At 46.3% G+C, this 20284-nt stretch overlaps 1 long non-coding RNA gene across 1 annotated transcript; it reads left to right on the forward strand.

Moving 5' to 3' along the window:
* The first annotated feature begins 7718 nt into the window (after positions 1-7718).
* Positions 7719-18697, forward strand: LOC115836960. The gene is made up of 3 exons (XR_004031978.1): positions 7719-7759; positions 15494-16397; positions 17143-18697. It is a non-coding gene; the product is annotated as an uncharacterized LOC115836960 (long non-coding RNA).
* Positions 18698-20284: the final 1587 nt, after the last annotated feature.

Genomic DNA, 20284 nt, shown 5'->3' on the forward strand with positions numbered 1-20284 from the left:
CCCCCCGCCCAGAGCTACAACCAGGCCAGGCCAATCACCATTAATAAAACCACTGCAGCTCTCATTTGCACAAAACTAAAGTGTACCCCAACCCCCAGTCCTACCACAGATCTCCAGCTTCCCATCCCAGAACACGGGAAGCACTCCATTGTTTTGACCTAAAGCCTGGACTTTAAGCCAGGTTGGGTCTGGGGATGGTGGCAGCAAAAGTAGCAGTCACAATGTCAAACATACAAATGATCTGAGAAATCTCATCTGCACTTCATTCACTCAGAACTGACCTAGAGTTGTATACAAGTTAAGAAGGACAGATCTATACCCTTAGGGGCATGGACACATTCCACACTTGCTGGGGAGAATGAGAGGCACCTGTTTCCCAGCTGCAATCCGATGTCCACATACACCCATTCACGTGTCTTCATTTAGGTCTCTGCATTGTATATTCATTGATCCAATGCAAATACATCTTCGGGGGCGGGGGGCATCATTTAGTGCAGCACCACCCCCCCACTTGTTCTGCAGGGCAGTCAGGAGGGATCTGGTCAGCTCCTAATTCCCTCCGCCTTTCCAGCACTCACATCCAGCAGCACCATCTCAGGATGTTTTTTTGTTTTTCTTTTTTTTGAGACGCAGTTTCGCTCTATAGCCAGGCTGGAGTGCAATGGCACAATCTCAGCTCACTGCAACCCCTGACTCCCTGGTTCAAGCGATTCTCCTGCCTCAGCCTCCCCAGTAGCTGGGATTACAGGTGCACACCACCACACCCAGCTAATGTTTGTGTTTTTAATAGAGATGGGGTTTCACCATGTTGGCCAGAACGGTCTCGATCTCCTCACCTCGTGATCCGCCCGCCTCAGCCTCCCAAAGTGCTGGGTTTTTTTGTATTATCAAAATGATTAAAAAGTTGTTTAAAAATGTCCAAATGGGGCCGGGCGCGGTGGCTCACGCCTGTAATCCCAGCACTTTGGGAGGCCGAGGCGGGCGGATCACGAGGTCAAGAGATCGAGACCATCCTGGCTAGCACAGTGAAACCCTGTCTCTACTAAAAATACAAAAAAAAAAAAAAAAAAAATTAGCCGGGCGCGGTGGCGGGCTCCTGTAGTCCCAGGTACTTGGGAGGCTGAGGCAGGAGAATGGCGTGAACCCGGGAGGCGGAGCTTGCAGTGAGCTGAGATCGTGCCACTGCACTCCAGCCTGGGAGACAGAGCGAGACTCCGTCTCAAAAAAAAAAAAAATAAAGTCCAAATGGGCCAGGAACTGAGATTACACGCCTGTAATCTCAGCACTTTGGGAGGCTGAGGCGGGCAAATCACCTGAGGTCAGGAGTTCGAGATCAGCCTGGCCAACACCGCAAAACCCCGTCTCTACTAAAAATACAAAAAGTAGCCGGGCGTGGTGGCATGCGCCTGTAATCCCAGTTACTCGGGAGGCTGAGGCAAGAGAATTGCTTGAACCCGGGAGGAGGAGGTTGCAGTGAGCCAAGATCGCACCATTGCACTCCAGCCTGGGCAATAAGAGCGAAACTAGGTCCCCCCCGCCCAAAAAAAAAAGTCCAAATGTTTTTTTCTTACCCTTAAGTAGTAAATAAGATGCATTATATACAAGCAAACCCAGGTAAGGGAAAGAGCAAGTGCATTTCAAGTCTCTGCTCACTTCTTAATTAGCTGTAATTCCCTGTGCACGTTACCCTACCTATTTTAGCCTGTTTTCCTGTCCGTAAAATGCACTAATGCTGAGAGGAGGGGGTTGGTATGGAGAGACAGTGCTGGTGCTTTACCCAATCAGTGGCGCTGGCGCGGGAACCGCCCAGTTGGAGAGGAGGGCGTGGCTTCCGGCATTTGGTGGGGCCTTTGTATCTCGCTCCCGCCAGAGCTTGGGATCAGTCTCAGCTGTTCTGTGTCCTCCACCTCGGGAGTGCCCGGTGACTGTCACAGCCTCTTGCCCTGTGATCTGCAGGTTCTGGGAGACGCACAGCTAAGATGCCAGGACATCCTGGAAGCTGGGAAAAGGTGAGTGTGCGGGGTTGGGCATCCCGAGAGGGGAAAGCGGGCTGTGAAACCGGCGGGACCGGCCTCCCTACAGGCCGCTCCCGGGTCGCCGACCTGAGTCCCTGCTGGCGCAGCTCCGCCCCAGACCCCTCTCGCCGTAAGATGGCGGCTGGGCCCGCAGCCGGGACCCCCGCGTCCCGCCCGGACCCTGCGGCGCCCTGTCTGGAGCTCCCTGGGCAGCTCTGCACGCAGCCCCGAGTATTTCCCGGATTGTTCAGGGATGCCAGGCGGGTCTTTAGGGCAGAATTCCGACTCGTGTGTGCCTAGGAGGAGCTGCGGCAGGTGAGACTCCTAGCCTCTTTTGTTAAACATTTTGTTTGTTTGTTTGAGACGCAGTCTTGCTTTGTTGCCCAGGCTGGAGTGCAGTGGCGTGATCACTGCAACCTCTGCCTCCCAGGCTCAAGCGATTCCCGTGCCTCAGCCCCCCGCGAAGCTGGGATTACAGACCTGCGCCACCACGCCTGGCAAATTTTTGTATTTCTAGTAGAGCAGTGGTTTCACTATGGTGGACGCTGGTCTGGAACTCCTGGCCTCAAGTGTTCCGCCCGCCACGGCCTCCCAAAGTGCTAAGATTACAAGCATGAGCCACCGCGCCCAGCCTCTTCTATTAAATATTAAAGGGAGTCAATGTTAAAACGTTAACAAGTTTATTTGAGCAGTGATTGGTGAAATGGAAAGCACCCCAGCCATAATATGTGGCCCACCTGAGAGACATAAAAGGAAAGGGTTTTATAAAGGGCGTGTGAGAAGGCAAACCAAATTCAAGAATTGGTTACAGTTATGTAGTCACCTTATTTGTATGATTCAGGTGGAAACTTCCTGGTTATGTAATCAGAGGTTAATTGCAGGTTTATGATTGGTTAAGCCTGAATTTTGTTTCTGCCTAAAATAGTAATTTATAAGAAGTGAATTTGAGTTAGGTTTTTCATTTTTTGCTTATGAATACAGGGCACTAGAGCCACTGCAGTCTAATTTCCTGCTGTTTAATTATCTCAACACTCCACAGGAGGACTGGTTTACCTCTGTGACTTCCTAATGTATGGCAAGCAGGACTTCTAATCCACCTTTTCTCCTAGCTTAACTCAGGCTTGCAGTAAAATTATAAATGTCCACTTTCATTCCTACATTCTCAAATGTAGGAAATTAGGACAACTTCCTCCCTCCAATTTACAACACTATCAACTATTTGTCCTTTATTGTACATTTCAAAAAATGTTTTAATTGTTAATCGTGTTTTTACACAGCAGTGAATGGCAGGTTTTTAAAGATTTGTTTTCTGTCTGTAAATTTTTTTTTTTTTTTTTTTTTTTTTTTTTTTTTTTAGACAGAGTTTCACTCTTGTTGCCCAGGATAGAGTGCAATGGCATGATCTCAGCTCACTACAACCTCCACCTCCCAGGTTCAAGCGATTCTCCTGCCTCAGTCTCCCAAGTAGGTGGGATTACAGGCTTCTGCCACCATGACTGGCTAATTTTTGTATTTTTAGTAGAGACAGGCTTTTGTCATGTTTGCCAGGCTGGTCTCGAACTCCTGACCTCAGGTGATGCACCCGCCTCAGCCTCGCAAGTGTATAAACATTTTTTGTGAGAAGAAAGTAGAAAATAATCCTCTGGAACTCCACTGTAAAAAAAAAATCTGTGCCTCTCTTCCTTTTTTCTAGGCACACACACCTTATTAGTACATCTCTGGGTTGAAGTTTTGCTTTGGAGAAATTACAGAGCCCTTTAGAGCAGCCCTCCAGTCTTTTTTTGGTCATGAGTTTCAGAATGGTCTGGGATAATCCAAGATGCCCACAGTGGCCATATCTCTTGGAGTGTCTAATGAATATCATCCCCTGGGTCATCTCTTAGAGGACAGCCTGACGAGTAAGAGTGTAGCCTCTCAGAAGAGCAACTGGATGGCCTAGGCCTGTGGAAAATTTCCTTGTATACCATTTGTCTAAAAAGCTAACACTTGGAAAATTAAAATTATTTTTTCACAAAGGAATGCTTATACACTGTTGGTGGGAGTGTAAATTAGTTCAACCATTATGGAAGACAGTGTGGCAACTCCTCAAAGACCTGAAGACAGAAATACCATTTGACCCAGCAATCCATTATTGAGTATTTACCCAAAGCAATATGAGTTATTCTATTATAAAGACACATGCATGCATATGTGCATTGCAGCACAATTCACAATAGCAAAAACAATATCACTGATCACTGCCTATCAGTGATAGACTGGAAAAAGAAAATATTGTACATATACACCATGCCACTGTGCACCTATAAAAAAAAAATGAGATCATATCCTTTGCAGGAACATGGACGGAGTCGTAAGCTATTATTCTTAGGAAACTAACACAGGAATAGAAAACTAAATACCACATGTTCTCACTTATAAGTGGGAGTTAAATAATGGGAACACATGGACCCATGGAGCGGAACAACACATACTGGGGCCTATTGGAGGAGGGAGAGGATCAGGAAAAATAACTAATGGGTAGTAGGCTTAATACTGGGGCGATGAAATAATCTGCACAACAAACCACCATGACACACATTTACTTATGTAAAAAATTTGCACATGTACCCTTGAACTTAAAAGAATTTGGTGGCTTTTCCAATAATTCCCTGATAGCATTTCAATTTTGCTTGTATATGACACCTATTATGTATAAGACATTTGGATTACACAGATGAACAGGGTTCAACATACCTGCTCTGTAGGAGTTTATAGGTCATTAGCATGGATAGGTGTGTAAATTATTAATTTATTCTGGAGAATAATACTTGTACATAAAAAGACACAAGGTATTGAGCTGAATGGTAATAGTGATCAATTGTGCCACTGACATAGAGGGAAAATCAAAGAGCTTTATAAAGGAGGTGACATTTGAGTGTGTGTCAGGGTTTAATAGAACTTTTTGTGTTAATGCTGCTGGTGCAGAGTATACCTTTTTTTTTTGAGATGGAATCTCCCTCTGTTGCCCAGGCTACAGTGCAGTGGTGCGATCTCGACTCACTGCAACCTCCACCTCCCAGGTTCAAGCGATGCTCCCACCTCAGCTTCCCGAGTAGCTGGGATTACAGGCGTGAGCCACTGCGCCCAGCCCCAGTGCAAATTATTTCCAGCCTGGCCAACATGGTGAAACCCTGTCTCTACTAAAAATACAAAAAATTAGCTGGGCATTGTGACATGTGCCTATAATCCCAGATACTCAGGAGGCTGAGGCAGGAGAATTGCTTGAACCCAGGAGGCGGAGGTTGCAGTGAGCCAAGATCGCCACTGCACTCCAGCCTGGGCAATAGAGCAAGACTCCGTCTCAAAAAACAAAACTAAACAAAGAAAAGCCTGGGCGTGGTGGCTCGTGCCTGTAATCCCAGCACTTTGGGAGGTCAGAGGTGGACAGATGGACAAAGTCAGGAGTTTGAGAGCAGCCTAGCCAATATGGTGAAACCCTGTGTCTACTAAAAATACAAAAATTCGCTGGGTGTGGTGGCGGGCACTTGTACTCCCAGCTACCCGGGAGACTGAGGCAGGAGAATCGCTTGAACCTGGGAGGTGGAGGTTGCAGTGAGCCGAGATCATGCCACTGCACTCCAGCCTGGGCGACAGAGCGAAACTCTGTCTTAAAATTATTAAAAATAAAATGTTGGCCGGGTGCAGTGGCTCAAGCCTGTAATCCTAGCACTTTGGGAGGCCGAGGTGGGAGGATCACGAGGTCAGGAGTTCGAGACCATCCTGGCCAACATAGTGAAACCCTGTCTCTACTAAAAATACGAAAAAAATAGCAGGGCGTGGTGGCGGGCGCCTGTAGTCCCAGCTACTCGGGAGGCTGAGGCAGGAGAATGGCATGAACTCGGGAGGTGGAGCTTGCAGTGAGCCAAGATGGTGCCACTGCACTCCAGCCTGGGGGACAGAGCCAGACTCTGTCTCAAAAAAAAAATAAAAATAAAAATAAAATGTTACCTGTTGACCCTGAAATATATTGAGGGGTCTTTCCCGATGACATAAAAATGAACAAGTGTGTAAACAGTTAAAAAGTTTCTTCTCAACCATTTTTTTTTTTTCTTAGATGGAGTTTCACTCTTGTTGTCCAGGCTGGAGTGCAGTATCCCAGTCTCAGCTCACTGCAACCTCTGCCTCCCAGGTTCAAGTGATTCTCCTTCCTCAGCCTCCTGAGTAGCTGGGATTACAAGCGCCTGCCACCACACCCAGCTAATTCTTTGTATTTTTAGTAGAGATGGGGTTTCATCATGTTGGCCAGGCTGGTCTCGAACTCCTGAACTCAGGCAATCCACCCGCTTCCCAAAGTGCAAGTGTTACAGGTGTGAGCCACCATGCCCAGCCTCTCAACCTAATTTTTATTCTTAGTAGACACCTTGGTGATGAGCCAATCAGATGTCGGTATTGATGAGAAAAAGCAGAAATGATTTCTGTTGATTCTTGAAATAAAATTTTTTCCAAAGGACAGGAAGATCGCATCCCAGTAAGGCAATGCAAGAACCTGAAGCAAAATGCACCTGAGACTCACAGTGGGGTACAGTACAGTGTCTCCTGGGAAGGTGGTCACTGAGTAATTTAATGGGCAGGATGGGGATGGGAGAATGTTTTGAGTGATATTATGGTTTGACTTGACAGTGAAGTCAGACATGTTTGTGTCCCAATCAGCACTGCCACTTCCTGAGTTTGTCACCTTGGAAAGGTTTTTTCACTTACTTCAATTTCAGTTTTTTAATAACTGTTACATTTCATTAAAAGAGCTTAAAAGATGTTTAAAAAGTAAAAGACTACGAAAGGTATATTTCAGAAAAATCTAGTCATATATGTTATTTGTTAAAGATTCTTATTTACCTTTATCTTCTCCAGAGTGAGTGTAGTAAGTTTCTCATGTCTGTTTTTTCTGGTTGCATGATTATTATTATTATTTTTTTTTGAGATGGAGTCTCGCTCTGTCGCCCAGGCTGGAGTGCAGTGGCGTGATCTCGGCTCACTGCAAGCTCTGCCTCCTGGGTTCACACCATTCTCTTGCCTCAGCCTCCCGAGCAGCTGGGACTACAGGTGCCCGCCACGACGCCCGGCTAATTTTTTGTATTTTTAGTAGAGACGGGGTCTCACCGTGTTGTCCAGGATGGTCTCGATCTCCTGACCTCGTGATCCACCCACCTCAGCCTCCCAGAGTGTTGGGATTACAAGTGTGAGCCACTGCACCTGGCCAGTTGCATGATTTTAAATAGAACCCCAGGGCTTTTCTTTGGGGAATGCTACCAGAGAAGAGAAATGGAAAAATCTTTTTTCCATTAAAGCTATAGAAAGTGAATACATTTCCACAAGCAAATGTGATAGATTAATTGGTGCACTGTATATATTTCTCAAACCATCAACTCCTCTTTTTTGCAGGGTCTAGAATTTGTAACGATGGGTATCTCTGTTCTGTATTCTGTTGTCTGAATGTCCAAGTTTAATGCTAAATTTTATGAGATGGAACTTGACACCTTCTAGAAATGTTCACATATGGTTGTTTATTAAATTATCTATCAGGGAAATATTTAAATAACATGTTATTGTCTGAAAAGGACAGATACTTATGCTTTTCTTTTTTTTTTTGAGATGGAGTCTCGCTCTGTTGCCTAGGCTGGAGTGCAGTGGCATGATCTCAGCTCACTACCGCCTCCTGGGTTCAAGCAATCCTCCTGCCTCAGCCTCCCAAGTAGCTGGGACTACAGGTAAGTGCCACCACGCCCAGCTAATTTTTGTATTTTTAGTAGAGATGGGTTTCACTATGTTGGCCAGGCTGGTCTCAAACTCCTGACCTTAGGTGATCCACCCACCTCGGCCTCCCAAAGTGCTGGGATTACAGGTATAAGCCACCATGCCCAAACCTACTTAAGCTTTTTATATTGTAGTAGAAAATTTAAGTTTTACAATTTCCTTACAATATTCTATAAACAGTGTGTTGGAGTGATTTTACTCTTTTCTGGAAACGTTGGTCATTTTTGTTTTTTGACTTTTTTTGTTGGTTTTTTTTTTTTTTTGAGACTGAGTCTTGCTCTATCGCCCATGCTGGAGTGCAGTGGTGCGATGTTGGCTCATTGCGACCTGCGCCTCCCGGGTTCAAGGGATTCTCGTGCCTCAGCCTTATGGATAGCTGAGATTACAGGCGCATGCCACTACGCCCGGCTAATTTTTGTATTTCTAGTAGAGATGGGGTTTCACCATATTGGTCAGGATGGTCTCGAACTCCTGACCTTAAGTGATCCTCCTGCCTCGGCCTCCCAAAGTGCTGGGTTTATAGGCATTGAACCACTGCACCTGGCCATACATTGGTCATTTTCTTATTTAAAACTAAGTAAGTAACCCTGACTGGTAAGTGGAAGCCTGAACTCATTGACTCCAAGCTAAGGATAGCTTTGCCTGTAAAGTGAGATCATTGAAGGAGCAGCCAGTTCTGCCTGAGGAGCCTTCCCTGCAGATGTCCCAGCCTGCTCACAATAGCCATGGACAGAGCATTTATACTTAGAGAAGCCACGGAGCCCTGAAAACCTTGAAATCCACAGGCAGATGCAGTTGGGATTGGCACAAAAGTGGGGTTGGGAAGCTCCTTCTGAGAATAGAGTTGTTATTATTCTGAGGTTGTTTCTAGATTTTGTAAAATATGACAAATTTAGATTTAGGTAAGAAGTTACTTAATTTTTTGAGTCTCATTCTCTCACCCAGGATGTAGTACAGTGGTACAATCTCGGCTCACTGCAACCTCTGTCTCCTAGATTATCTTCCTGCCACAGCCTCCCTAGTAGCTGGGACTACAAACAGGCGCCCCGATGCCTGGCTAATTTTTGTATTTTTAGTAGAGATGGGGTTTCACCATGTTGGTCAGGCTGTTCTCAAACTCTGGACCTCAGGTGATCCACCCACCTCAGCCTCCCAAAGTGCTGAAATTACAGGTGTGAGCCACCGTGCTTGGCAAAAAGTTACTTAATTTTTTTTTTTTTTTTTTTTTTTTGAGATGGCATTTCGCTCAGTTCCCTAGGCTGGAGTCCAATGGGGTGATCTTGGCTCATTGCAACCTCCGCCTCCCGGGTTCAAGCAATTCTCCTGCCTCAGTCTCCCAAGTAGCTGGGATTACAGGCACCCACCATCATGCCCAGCTAATGAAGTTACTTAATTTTAAAGGAGTATTGCAACAAGGGGAAAGCACCAATTATAAAATGTTGGAGAATTTTAAAGGTTAGAGAGAAAAGGACTTTCTTTCATAAGAAGAAAACAAAGTCAGAAAAAAAGTGGGAAGGAGAGGGAGGGATAGAACATGGTGAAAGTAGATGCTAGATCAGGGAATATTTTACGCAGAAGTCAGCCTGGTTGGTTGGTTTGTTTGAGACGAGGTCTTGCCCTGTTGCCTAGGCTGGAGTGCAGTGGCACAGTCTCAGCTCACTGCAGCCTCCACCTCCCAAGTATCTGGGATTACGTGTGCACCACCACGTGTGGCTAATTTTTTATATTTTTAAATTTATTTTTATGTATTTTTTTTGAGACAGTCCGCTCTGTTGCCAGGCTGGAGTGCAGTGGCACGATCTCGGCTCACTGCAACATGGCATCCCGGGTTCAAGCCATTCTCCTGCCTCAGCCTCCCAAGTAGTGGGGACTACAGGTGCAGGCCACCACACCCAGCTACTTTCTGTATTTTTAGTAGAGACAGGGTTTCACCATGTTGGCCAGGATGGTCTTGATCTCTTGACCTTGTGATCTGCCCACCACGGCCTCCCAAAGTGCTGGGATTACAGGCGTGAGCCACCGCGCCTGGCCTGAGTGCTATTTTAAATCATCCAGAATCAGCTGTGTATAATTATCAGGTAGAAAAGTCAGTGACTTAGAAGCATACTTTGCAAATTGTATCATGTGCCACAATAAACTGGAGATTTTCTTGAGATGCAGATTCTCATTCAAGAGATCCGGGGTTGGGCTTATGTTTCTGCATTGGGTTTTTTTTTTTGGTGGGGGAGGGTGGGAAAAGTCTTGCCTATTCCCCACGCTGGAGTGCAGTGGCACAATTTTGGCTCACTGCAAACCTCTGTCTTCAGGGTTCAAGCAATACTTCTGTCTCAGCTTTTCAAGTAGCTGGGATTACAGGTGTGTGCCTGTAAGAATTCACAGAGAATATGAAATTGAGAGTTTTATAGAATTTACAGGTTTATAGCATTACAGCAAGAATGGCAACAATCTTTTTTTTTTTTTTGAGACAGTCATCTTCTGTCACCCAAGATGGGGTGCAGTGGTGCGATCTCGGCTCACCGCAACTGCTGTCTCCCAGGTTTTAGTGATTCTTCTGCCTCAGCCTTTTGAGTAGCTGGGATTACAGGTATGTGCCACAAAGCCTGGCTAATGTGTTTGTTGTTTTTTTTTTTTTGAGACGGATTCTCGCACTGTCACCCAGGCTGGAGTGCAGTGGCGCGATCTCTGCTCACTCCAAGTTCCTCCTCCCAGGTTCACACCATTCTCCTGCCTCAGCCTCCCGAGTAGCTGGGACTACAGGCGCCTGCCACCATGCCTGGCTAATTTTTTTTTTTTTTGTATTTTTAGCAGAGATGGGGTTTCACCGTGTTAGCCAGGATGGTCTTGATTTCCTGACCTCGTGATCTGCCCGCCTCGGCCTCCCAAAGTGCTGAGATTACAGGTGTGAGCCACCGCGCCCGGCCATTTTTTTTTTTTTTTTTTTTTTTTTTTTTTTTTTTTTTTTTTTTTTTTTGAGATGGAATCTCCCTCTGTCGCCCAGGCTGCAGTGCACTGGCGCCATCTCGGCTCACTGCAAGCTCTGCCTCCCAGTTTCATGCCATTCTCCTGCCTCAGCCTCCTGAGTAGCTGAGACTACAGGCGCCTGCCACCACGCCCAGTTAATTTTTTGTATTTTTAGTAGAGATGGGGTTTCACCTTGTTAGCCAGGATGGTCTCGATCTCCTGACCTTGTGATCCACCCACCTCGGCCTCCCAAAGTGCTGGGATTACAGGCGTGAGCCACTGCGCCTGGCCGATTTTTTTGTATTTTTTTTTTTTGTATTTTTTTTTTTTTTTTTTTTTTTTAGTAGAGACGTTTCACCATGTTGGCCAGGCTGGTCTGGAATTCCTCACTTTAAGTGATCCTCCTCCTTTGGAGTCCCAAATTGCCGAGATTACAGGCATGAGCCACCATGCCTGGCAACAATCTTTCTTGGGCTATATTGACTATATACTAAATTTTATCCTAGCAATTTTTTATATATTAATGCACAATACAGCAAAATAATTTATGAGAAGTAATAATATTTGCCCCTGTTTATGAAAATATTCTGGGCCAGATGCAGTGGCTCATGCCTGTAATCCCAGCACTTTGGGAGGCTGAGGTGGGTGGATCACAAGGTCAGGAGTTCAAGACCAGCCTGGCCAACATGGTGAAGCCCCGTCTCTACTAAAAATATAAAAATTAACTGGGCATGGTGGCGGGCGCCTCTAGTCCCAGCTACTCAGGAGGCTGAGGCAGGAGAATCACTTGAACCCGAGAGGCAGAGGTTGCAGTGAGCAGAGATCACACCATTGCACTCCAGCCCGGGCAACAAGAGTAAAACTCCGTCTCAAAAAAAAAAAAAGAAAAAATATTTTGTGAAATATTTAGTACACAGTAGAGCTTTGTTGTTGTTTTCTTTTTCTTTGTGTTTTTTTGGGGTTTTTTTTTTTTTTTTTTAAATTGAGACAGAGTCTCGCACTGTCACCTGGGCTGCAGTGCAGTGGCACAATCTTGGCTCACCGCAACCTCCGCCTCCCGGGTTCAATCAATTCTCTTGCTTCAGCCTCCCAAGTAGCTGGGATTACAGGTGCCTGCCACCACGCCCAGCTAATTTTTTGTATTTTTAGTAGAGAAGGGTTCCTCCATGTTGGTCAGGCTGGTCTCAAACTTCTGACCTCAGGTGTTCTGCTTGCCTCCGCCTCCCAAAGTGCTGGGATTACAGGCATCAGCGACTCTTTTCTTTTTTTTTTTTTTTTTTGAGACAGAGTCTCGCTCTGTTGCCCAGGCTGGAGTGCAGTGGCGCAATCTCGGCTCACTGCAGGCTCCGCCCCCTGGGGTTCATGCCATTCTCCTGCCTCAGCCTCCCGAGTAGCTGGGACTACAGGCGCCCGCCATCTCGCCCGGCTAATTTTTTGTATTTTTAGTAGAGACGGGGTTTCACTGTGTTAGCCAGGATGGTCTCGATCTCCTGACCTCGTGATCCGCCCGCCTCGGCCTCCCAAAGTGCTGGGATTACAGGCATGAGCCACCGCACCCGGCTGCGACTCTTACCTGGGCTTTGCTAATAGTAGAGATTGTGACCTATCTCTGGGCCCAGCACCTAGATGTTATGGCTGTCCTTCCATGCCTGGTCCATGCCCACAGAAAAGAGTGACTTATCGTTGGGCTCAACACACAAATGATTCGATTCTTCTGCATGATCCCAGCCCACATGGCTTATTGTGACATCTCTAGACCCATCACCTAGATGATGTGACTCTCCTTTTCTTTCTTGGAACTGTCCATAATGAGGATGGTGACACATCACTTGGCCCAGCACTTATGTGATATGACTCTCTTCTTTTGCCTGGGCTTATCAATGGGTGATTATGTCATATAGCTTTACTCAGCCCCTAGGTTATGTGACTCTCCTGTTTCTCCTGAGTCCAACCCACAGAGGTCATTGCAACATATCTCTGAACTCCTAATTTAGGTAATTTGACTCTCCTGCCTGGGCCTTCTGCTCAGTGATTTTTGTGACATATTTTTTGATTCAGCACCTAGGTAATGTGACTCTTCTCTACTGCTTGGACTCTGTCACAGAAGGTATTGTGATGTATTACTGGGCCTGACACTTAGGTGAAGATACTGTCTTCTCCTGCCTGGGCCCTGCATAAATTGTATATTTTGACATGTCACTGGGTTCAACACATGGGTGATTCAACTCTCTCACATGGACCCTGAGCATGGGGTTATTAGGACATTTATTTTTGTTCATTGTCTCAGTGATATGACTCCTCTCCTCCCTGAACCCTGTCAAAAAGAAAGATTGTGACATATCACTGAAACCAGAACTTAGGTGATGAGACTCTTCTATCTAGCAACCACATATTTTGGGTATTGTGACGTTTCACTGGGCAAAACACCTAAAAAATGGGAGGCTTCTGCCTCAGCCCTGTCCACATATATCTGCATCCATTACATAAAAGATGTGATGCCTTTTCTGCCTGTACCCTGCCCACAGGAAAGATTATGACACATTGCAGGGCCCGGCCACCAGGTGTTGTGTCTCTCCTGAATGTACATAACTTTCAGGAGAAAGTTGTAACATGTCACTGGTTGAAAACCCAGATGATGTGACTCTCCTGCCTTTTCACAGCCCTCAGGGAAAAAATTTACATATCAGTGGCCCAGCATCCAGGTGATGTGACTCTCTTGGGTGCTTTCTGCCAACAAGTTGATTGGTAACATATATCTCGTCCTAGCTCACAGGTTTGATGATGACTCTAATACTTCGTCCCAGCCAATAGAAGAGATAGTGTCTCTCACAGCTAGGCTTAGAAAAAGGAGTAAAGGCCGGGCGCGGTGGCTCACGCTTGTAATCCCAGCACTTTGGGAGGCCGAGGCGGGCGGATCACGAGGTCAGGAGATCGAGACCACGGTGAAACCCCGTCTCTACTAAAAATACAAAAAATTAGCCGGGCGTGGTGGCAGGCGCCTGTAGTCCCAGCTACTCAGAGAGGCTGAGGCAGGAGAATGGCGTGAACCCGGGAGGCGGAGCTTGCAGTGAGCCGAGATTGCGCCACTGCACTCCAGCCTGGGCGACAGAGCGAGACTCCGTCTCAAAAAAAAAAAAAAAAAAGAAAAAGGAGTAAAATCCCGGGTCTCCTCTCTGCATGGAGGTTATAGAGAATCACCACTCTCTTATATATTGTATAAAGCACTCAGATCGTACAGAGCATGTCATCATAGGATGCAGCAAACAGGTTAGATCATGTTTCATGTAAGCGCTCATTGTCATCCTCACACATGGTAAAAGCCCACTGATGAGGTCATAATTCTCATGCACAGATGCAGTCCACAGTTAAAATTCTAACTATCATATGTAAACATGTGGCCACAGTTGACATGGTGACTCATTTCTAAACCCAGCTCATAGGTGAGTGAGGACTCTCCTCTCTGGACCCAGCCAATTAAAGAGATGTTGACTCATACCTAGACTTAGGACCACATTAAGATCATGGGTCCAAAGCAGCGCAGAGTTCTCAGAGCAGGTTGCAACTCATACAGTCCTCAAGAGAGTGCCCTTACAGGGCCAAGCACACAGGTGAGATTGTCAAACTTATATTCACACCCAGTCAATAGCAAAGATTGTCATTTACTTAAATAAAAACACCCTACTTTTGAGGTTCTGAATCTCACTTTTGGAGGCAGTTGAATGTTGGAAAATTGACTCTGATTTGTGGATTTTGTCCACATTTGGGTTAGTGACTCTTTAATCAAAATTCAGCACACCTTTGTGACTGTAACTTCACTAAGGAGCTTTATTTAGAGATGAAGTTTCGTTCTTGTAACCCAGGCTGGAGTGCAGTGGCATGATCTCGGCTCACTGCAACCTCTGCCTACTGGGTTCAAGTGATTCTCCTGCCTGATTCTCCCAAGTAGCTGGGATTACAGGTGCCCACCACCATGCTGGCTAATTTTTTGTATTTTTAGTAGAGATAGGGCTTCATCGTGTTGGTCAGGCTGGTCTTGAACTCCTGACTTCAAGTCATCCGCCCACCTCGGCCTCCCAAAATGCTGGGATTACAGGTGTGAGCCACCGTGCCCAGCCTAAGGCACACAATTTGCAAAGGAAATTGAGGCTCTTGCACAAATCCAGTCCACCCTGTACATGCAGGAGGTGTTGACTCTTATCCCTTGACTCAGGACGTGTATAATTGTTAATGTCATCACAAGACCTTTCGACAAGTGTAATTGTGACATACACCTTGGCCCAGCATCTGAGTTATTTGTCTCTTTCCTGGGTCCAGCTCACAGTGCCATATCACTGGACCTAGACCCTTGGTAATGTGATTCTATTCTGCCTTGATAAAGCCCACAGGGGTCATTGTGACATCGCTGGGCATTGTACCTAGGTGATTTGAGTCTCTTCTTCTGCCTTGGTGCTGCCCACAGGTGTATTGTGACATATTGCTGGGCATATGTTAGGTGACTCTTTTGCTTGTGTCCTAAACACATAGGCCGTTGTAACATTGCTGAGTGCAACACCCAGGTGATGTAACACTTCATCCTGGACCTGTCTACAGAGGGCATTTTAATATATGTCTTCACCAATCACCCAGGAAATGTGACTTTTTATTCCTGCCTGTTCTCTACTCACAGGGGGTATTGGGACATATTGCTGGGCCCAGCACCTAGCTGATGTGACTTTTCTTTTTTCTAGGTCCTGCCGACAACGGAGATTGTGACATATTGCTGTGCCTAACACTAAGGTGATGTTACTTCTTTGCTTTGGCTGTGCCCTTGGAAGGCATTGAGACATACTGCTGTGCCCAGCACCAAGATGATGTGAGTTCTCTGCCTGAACCCTGACCACAGGAAGCATTGTGACCTATCTATTGACCCATTGCAATCTCTCCTATGGGAAAAGCATAGATAAATACCCTCTTTTACCTACATGATTTGACACTCCTCTGCTGCCTGGGCCATGCCCACAGAATGGAGAGTGACTTATCGCTGGACCAAGCACACCAGTGATGTAATTATTCTGCTTGGTCCTTGCACACACAAGTCACTGTGATATATGTTTGGGCCCATCACCTAGATGATGTGACTCCTCTTCTGGGGTTTGTCCACAGTGGGAATTGTGATACATCGCTTGACGTAGCTCCTATGTGATGTGACTCTTCTTTCATGCCTGGGCCCTTCCCACTGGGATGATTGGGATGATTGGAACATAAAGCTGAGCCCAGCACCTAGGTTATGTGACTCTCCTCTTGTTTATGAGCCCTACCCGCAGGAGTCATTGTGACATATCTCTAGGCCTCTCAATTAGGTAATGTGACTTTTTTGCCTAGGCCCTCCCTTCCAGAAATACTGTGAAATATTTCTGGACCAATAGCCTAGGTGATGTGACTCTCCTCTTCTGCTTGGGACCTGCATACATTGTGTGTTGCAACGTGTCTTTGGGTCCAACACCAAGGTGATGTGACTGTCCTGCATGGATGCTCTCACAGAAATATTATAACACATCTCTTTATTCATTATCCAGGTAACGTGACTTTTCTCTTCTGCTTCAGGCCTACCAAAAGAAAAGATTGTGACAGATCACTGGACCCAGCACCTAGGTGATGTGACTCTCCTCATTTGCCTGAGACCTGCATATTTTAGATATTGTGACATACAACTGGAACAAACACCTAGGGGTTGGAAGGCTCCTGCCTGAGTCCCTCCCACCGGAGGCCTTGTGATGTTTTTTTGTTAGTTTTTTGTTTTTTTGAGATGGGGTTTTGTTCTTGTTGCCCAGACTGGCGTGCGGTGGTGTGACCTCGGCTCACCGCAACCTCTGCCTCCCGGGTTCAAGTGGTTCTCCTGCTTCAACCTCCCGAATAGCTGAGATTACAGGCATCTGCCACCATGCCCGGCTAATTTTCTATTTTTAGTAGAGATGGGGTTTCTCCATGTTGGTCAGGCTGGTCTCAAACTCCTGAAATCAGGTGATCCACCTGCCTCGGCCTCCCAAAATGCTGGGATTACAGTTGTGAGCCACTGCGTCCAGCTTTGTGATGTATTTCTGCATCCATCATGCAGGAGATAAAACTCTGTATTTTTGCCCGCATTCTGCCCATGGGGAAGATTTTGACATATCGTTGGGCCCAGCAACCAGTCGTTGTGTCTGTCATATCTGGGCCCAGCACCCAAGGGATCTCACTCTTCTACATGTGCCCTGCTTTCAGGAGAGGATTGTAACATCCCTGGTCAAGCCCCCAGTGATGTGATTCTCCTGCTTGATGCCTGCCCTCAGGGAGGATTGTGACATAGCCTTGGCCCAACACAGTTGATGTAACTCTTGCATTTGTTCTTTACATACAGGTAGGATTGTGACATATATCTGGCCAAGCATGCAGATGTAATGATGACTGTCATACCTTGAAGAAGCCAATAGGAGAGAGAATGTTGCTCTCAGGCTTAGGAAAATTCTTTATACAAAAGTCATAAAGAATTACTACTCTCTCACATATATAAAGCCCTAGTGTGTTACAGAGAATGTCATAACAGGGCCCAGCGCACAAGTGAGATTGTTTGTCCTATGCAAACCACACCAACCTTTACAGTTGTCACCCTGACCCATTGACAGAGTCCACTAGTGAGGTCCTGAAACATGTGAACACAGTCCACAGTTGGAATAGTGACTGTTAAATGTGAACATCTGACTACAGTTGGGATGGTGACTCATTTCTAAATCCAGCTCATAGGAAGGTGAAGACTCTCCTATCTGGTCTCAGTCAATTAGAGAGATGTTGACTCTCATATCTGGGCTTAGAACCACAGGAAAGATGCTGGAGCTCCTTGTGCAAAGGTCACAGAGGATTACCAATCTTGCATATTGTATAAAGTCCTCAGGTGACACAGAGGGTGTCTCTCGAATGCACACCCAGGCAACAGTAGAGATTGTCATTCTCCCACATAAACACATCCCACTGTTGAAGTTCTGAATTTCACAGAGGCTGTCAAAAGTTGGATAATTTCCTCTCATGTGTGGATCTGGTCCACAGGTTGGGTTAGTGACTTCCAGACCAAGATTCAGCACACATGTAAGGCTGTGACTACACTAAGAAGATACAGTCTGCAGAAGAAATTGTGGCTCTTTTGCACACATTCTGTCAGTCATTGAGATTGCGACTTGTACTTGGACCCACCATACAGGAGGTGTTGACTTTCATACCTTTAGAACCTGGACATGTTTGGAATTTCTAATCTAATCCCTGGACTTTGCTGCAGGTGTGATTGTGTGCATTGCAAAGCACCTTAGTGATTTGACTCTCCTGCCTTGGCCAAGCATACAAATGAGATTGTGACATATGGCTTGACTCTGGACCTCCAAGATGTGACTCTTTTTTCCAGCCTTGGAGCTGCCCACATATTGCATTGTGACATATTCCTAAGCCCTGCACTCAGGTTATGTGACTCTCCTTTTTTGCTTAGGCCCTGAATATTTTTCATGTTAAGACATATTACTAGGTCCAACACCTACAAAATGGGAGACTGCCACCTGGGTCCTTTCTACAGAGGGCCTTGTGACATACCTCTGCATCAATAACCTAGGAGATGTGATTCTCCATTTTTGCCTGTACTCGCCCCACAGAAAAAATTGTGGCTGGTGCAGGTACCAGGTGATGTGTCTGCTGCCTGGGCCTGGACCACAGAGAGCATTGTTACTGATTGCTGGGCTCAGCACCCAGGTGATGTGACTCTGCTGCCTGTGTGCTGCTTTCAGGAGAAGGTTGTAACTTATTCCTGGCTGACTATTCAGTCACACTCCTGACCTCTGCCCTCGGAAAAGGTTGTGTCAAGCCAGGCCCGGTGGCTCATGCCAGTAATCCCCAGCAATTTGGGAGAACCGAGGTGGGTGGATTGCCTGAGGAGTTTGAGACCAGCTGGCCGACATGGTGAAACCCCGTCTCTACTAAAAATACAAAAATTAATCGGGCGTGGTGGTGGGTGCCTGTAATCTCAGCTACTCGGGAGCCTGAGGCAGGACAATTGCTTGAACCTGGGAGGTGGAGGTTGCAGTGAGCCAAGATCATGCCACTGCACTCCAGCCTGGGCAGCAGAGCAAGACTCTTGTCTTGGAAAAAAAAAAAAAAATTACAAAAATCAGCCAGGCGTGGTGGCATGTGTCTGTAGTCCCAGCTACTTGGGAGGCTGAGGCACAAGAATCGCTTGAACCTAGGAGGCAGAGGTTGCAGTGAGCCAAGACTGAGCCATTGCACTCCAGCCTGGGCAACAAGAGCAAAACTCCATCTCAAAAAAAAAAAAAAAAAAAAAAAAAAAAAAAAAAAAAAAAAAAAAAAGGTTGTGTCATATTCCTGGCTACAAATCCAGATGATACGACCCTCCTCTCTCCCTATTCACAGGCAGGATTGTAAAATACATCTTTTTTTTTCTTTTTTTTTTTTGAGAGAGAGTTTCATTTTGTCACCCAGGCTGGAGTGCAGTGGCATGATCTTGGCTCACTGCAACCTCCACTTCCCGGGTTCAAGCAATTCTCCTGCCTCAGCCTCCTAAGTAGCTAGGACTACAGGCATGAGCTACCACATCTGGCTAATTTTTGTATTTCTAGTAGAGATAAGGTTTCCCAGTGTTGGTGAGGCTGGTCTTAAACTCTTGACCTCAGGTGATCCACCTGCTTCGGCCTCCCAAAGTGCTGGGATTATAGGTGTGAGTGACTGCACCTGGCTTGTAAAATATATCTGACCTAGATCACAGATGCAATGATTACTCTCATACCTCACACTATCTAATAGGAGAGATGCTCTCTCTCTCTTTTTTTTTTTTTTTTTTTTGAGACAGTTTCGTTCTTGTTACCCAGGCTGCAGTGCAATGGCGTGATCTCTGCCCACCGCAACCTCTGCCTCCCAGGTTCAAGCGATTCTGCCTCAGCCTCCCACGTAGCTGAGATTACAGACATGTGCCACCATGCCCAGCTAATTTTGTATTTTTAGTAAAGATGGGGTTTCTCCATGTTGGTTAGGCTGGTCTCGAACTCCCGACCTCAGGTGATCTGCCCACCTCGGCCTCCCAAAGTGCTGGGATTACAGGCATGAGCCACTGCGCCCAGCCCAAGATGCTGTTACAGCTAGGCCTAGCGTCATGAATATGATTCTGGGTCTCCTTGTACAAAGGTCATAAAGAATTACCACTTTCTTGCATACTATATAAATCTCTTGTGGTACAGAGAGTCTCATTACAGGGTTCAGCATACAGGTGAGATTGTTTCTCATATACACTCCCCACCACCTGTTAGAATTGTCACACTCACACATGGACAGAGCCCACTGGTGAGGCCCTGAATCTCACACACATACACAGTCTATAGTTAAAATTGTGACTGTCATATGTGAACATCTGGCTAGAGTTGAAATAATGACTTATTTCAGGCCGGGCGCGGTGGCTCACACTTGTAATCCCAGCACTTTGGGAGGCCGAGGTGGGCGGATCATGAGGTCAGGAG

The sequence above is a fragment of the Nomascus leucogenys genome, chromosome 10 (assembly GCF_006542625.1).
Source record: "Nomascus leucogenys isolate Asia chromosome 10, Asia_NLE_v1, whole genome shotgun sequence".
In the NCBI taxonomy this organism is placed as follows: domain Eukaryota; kingdom Metazoa; phylum Chordata; class Mammalia; order Primates; family Hylobatidae; genus Nomascus; species Nomascus leucogenys.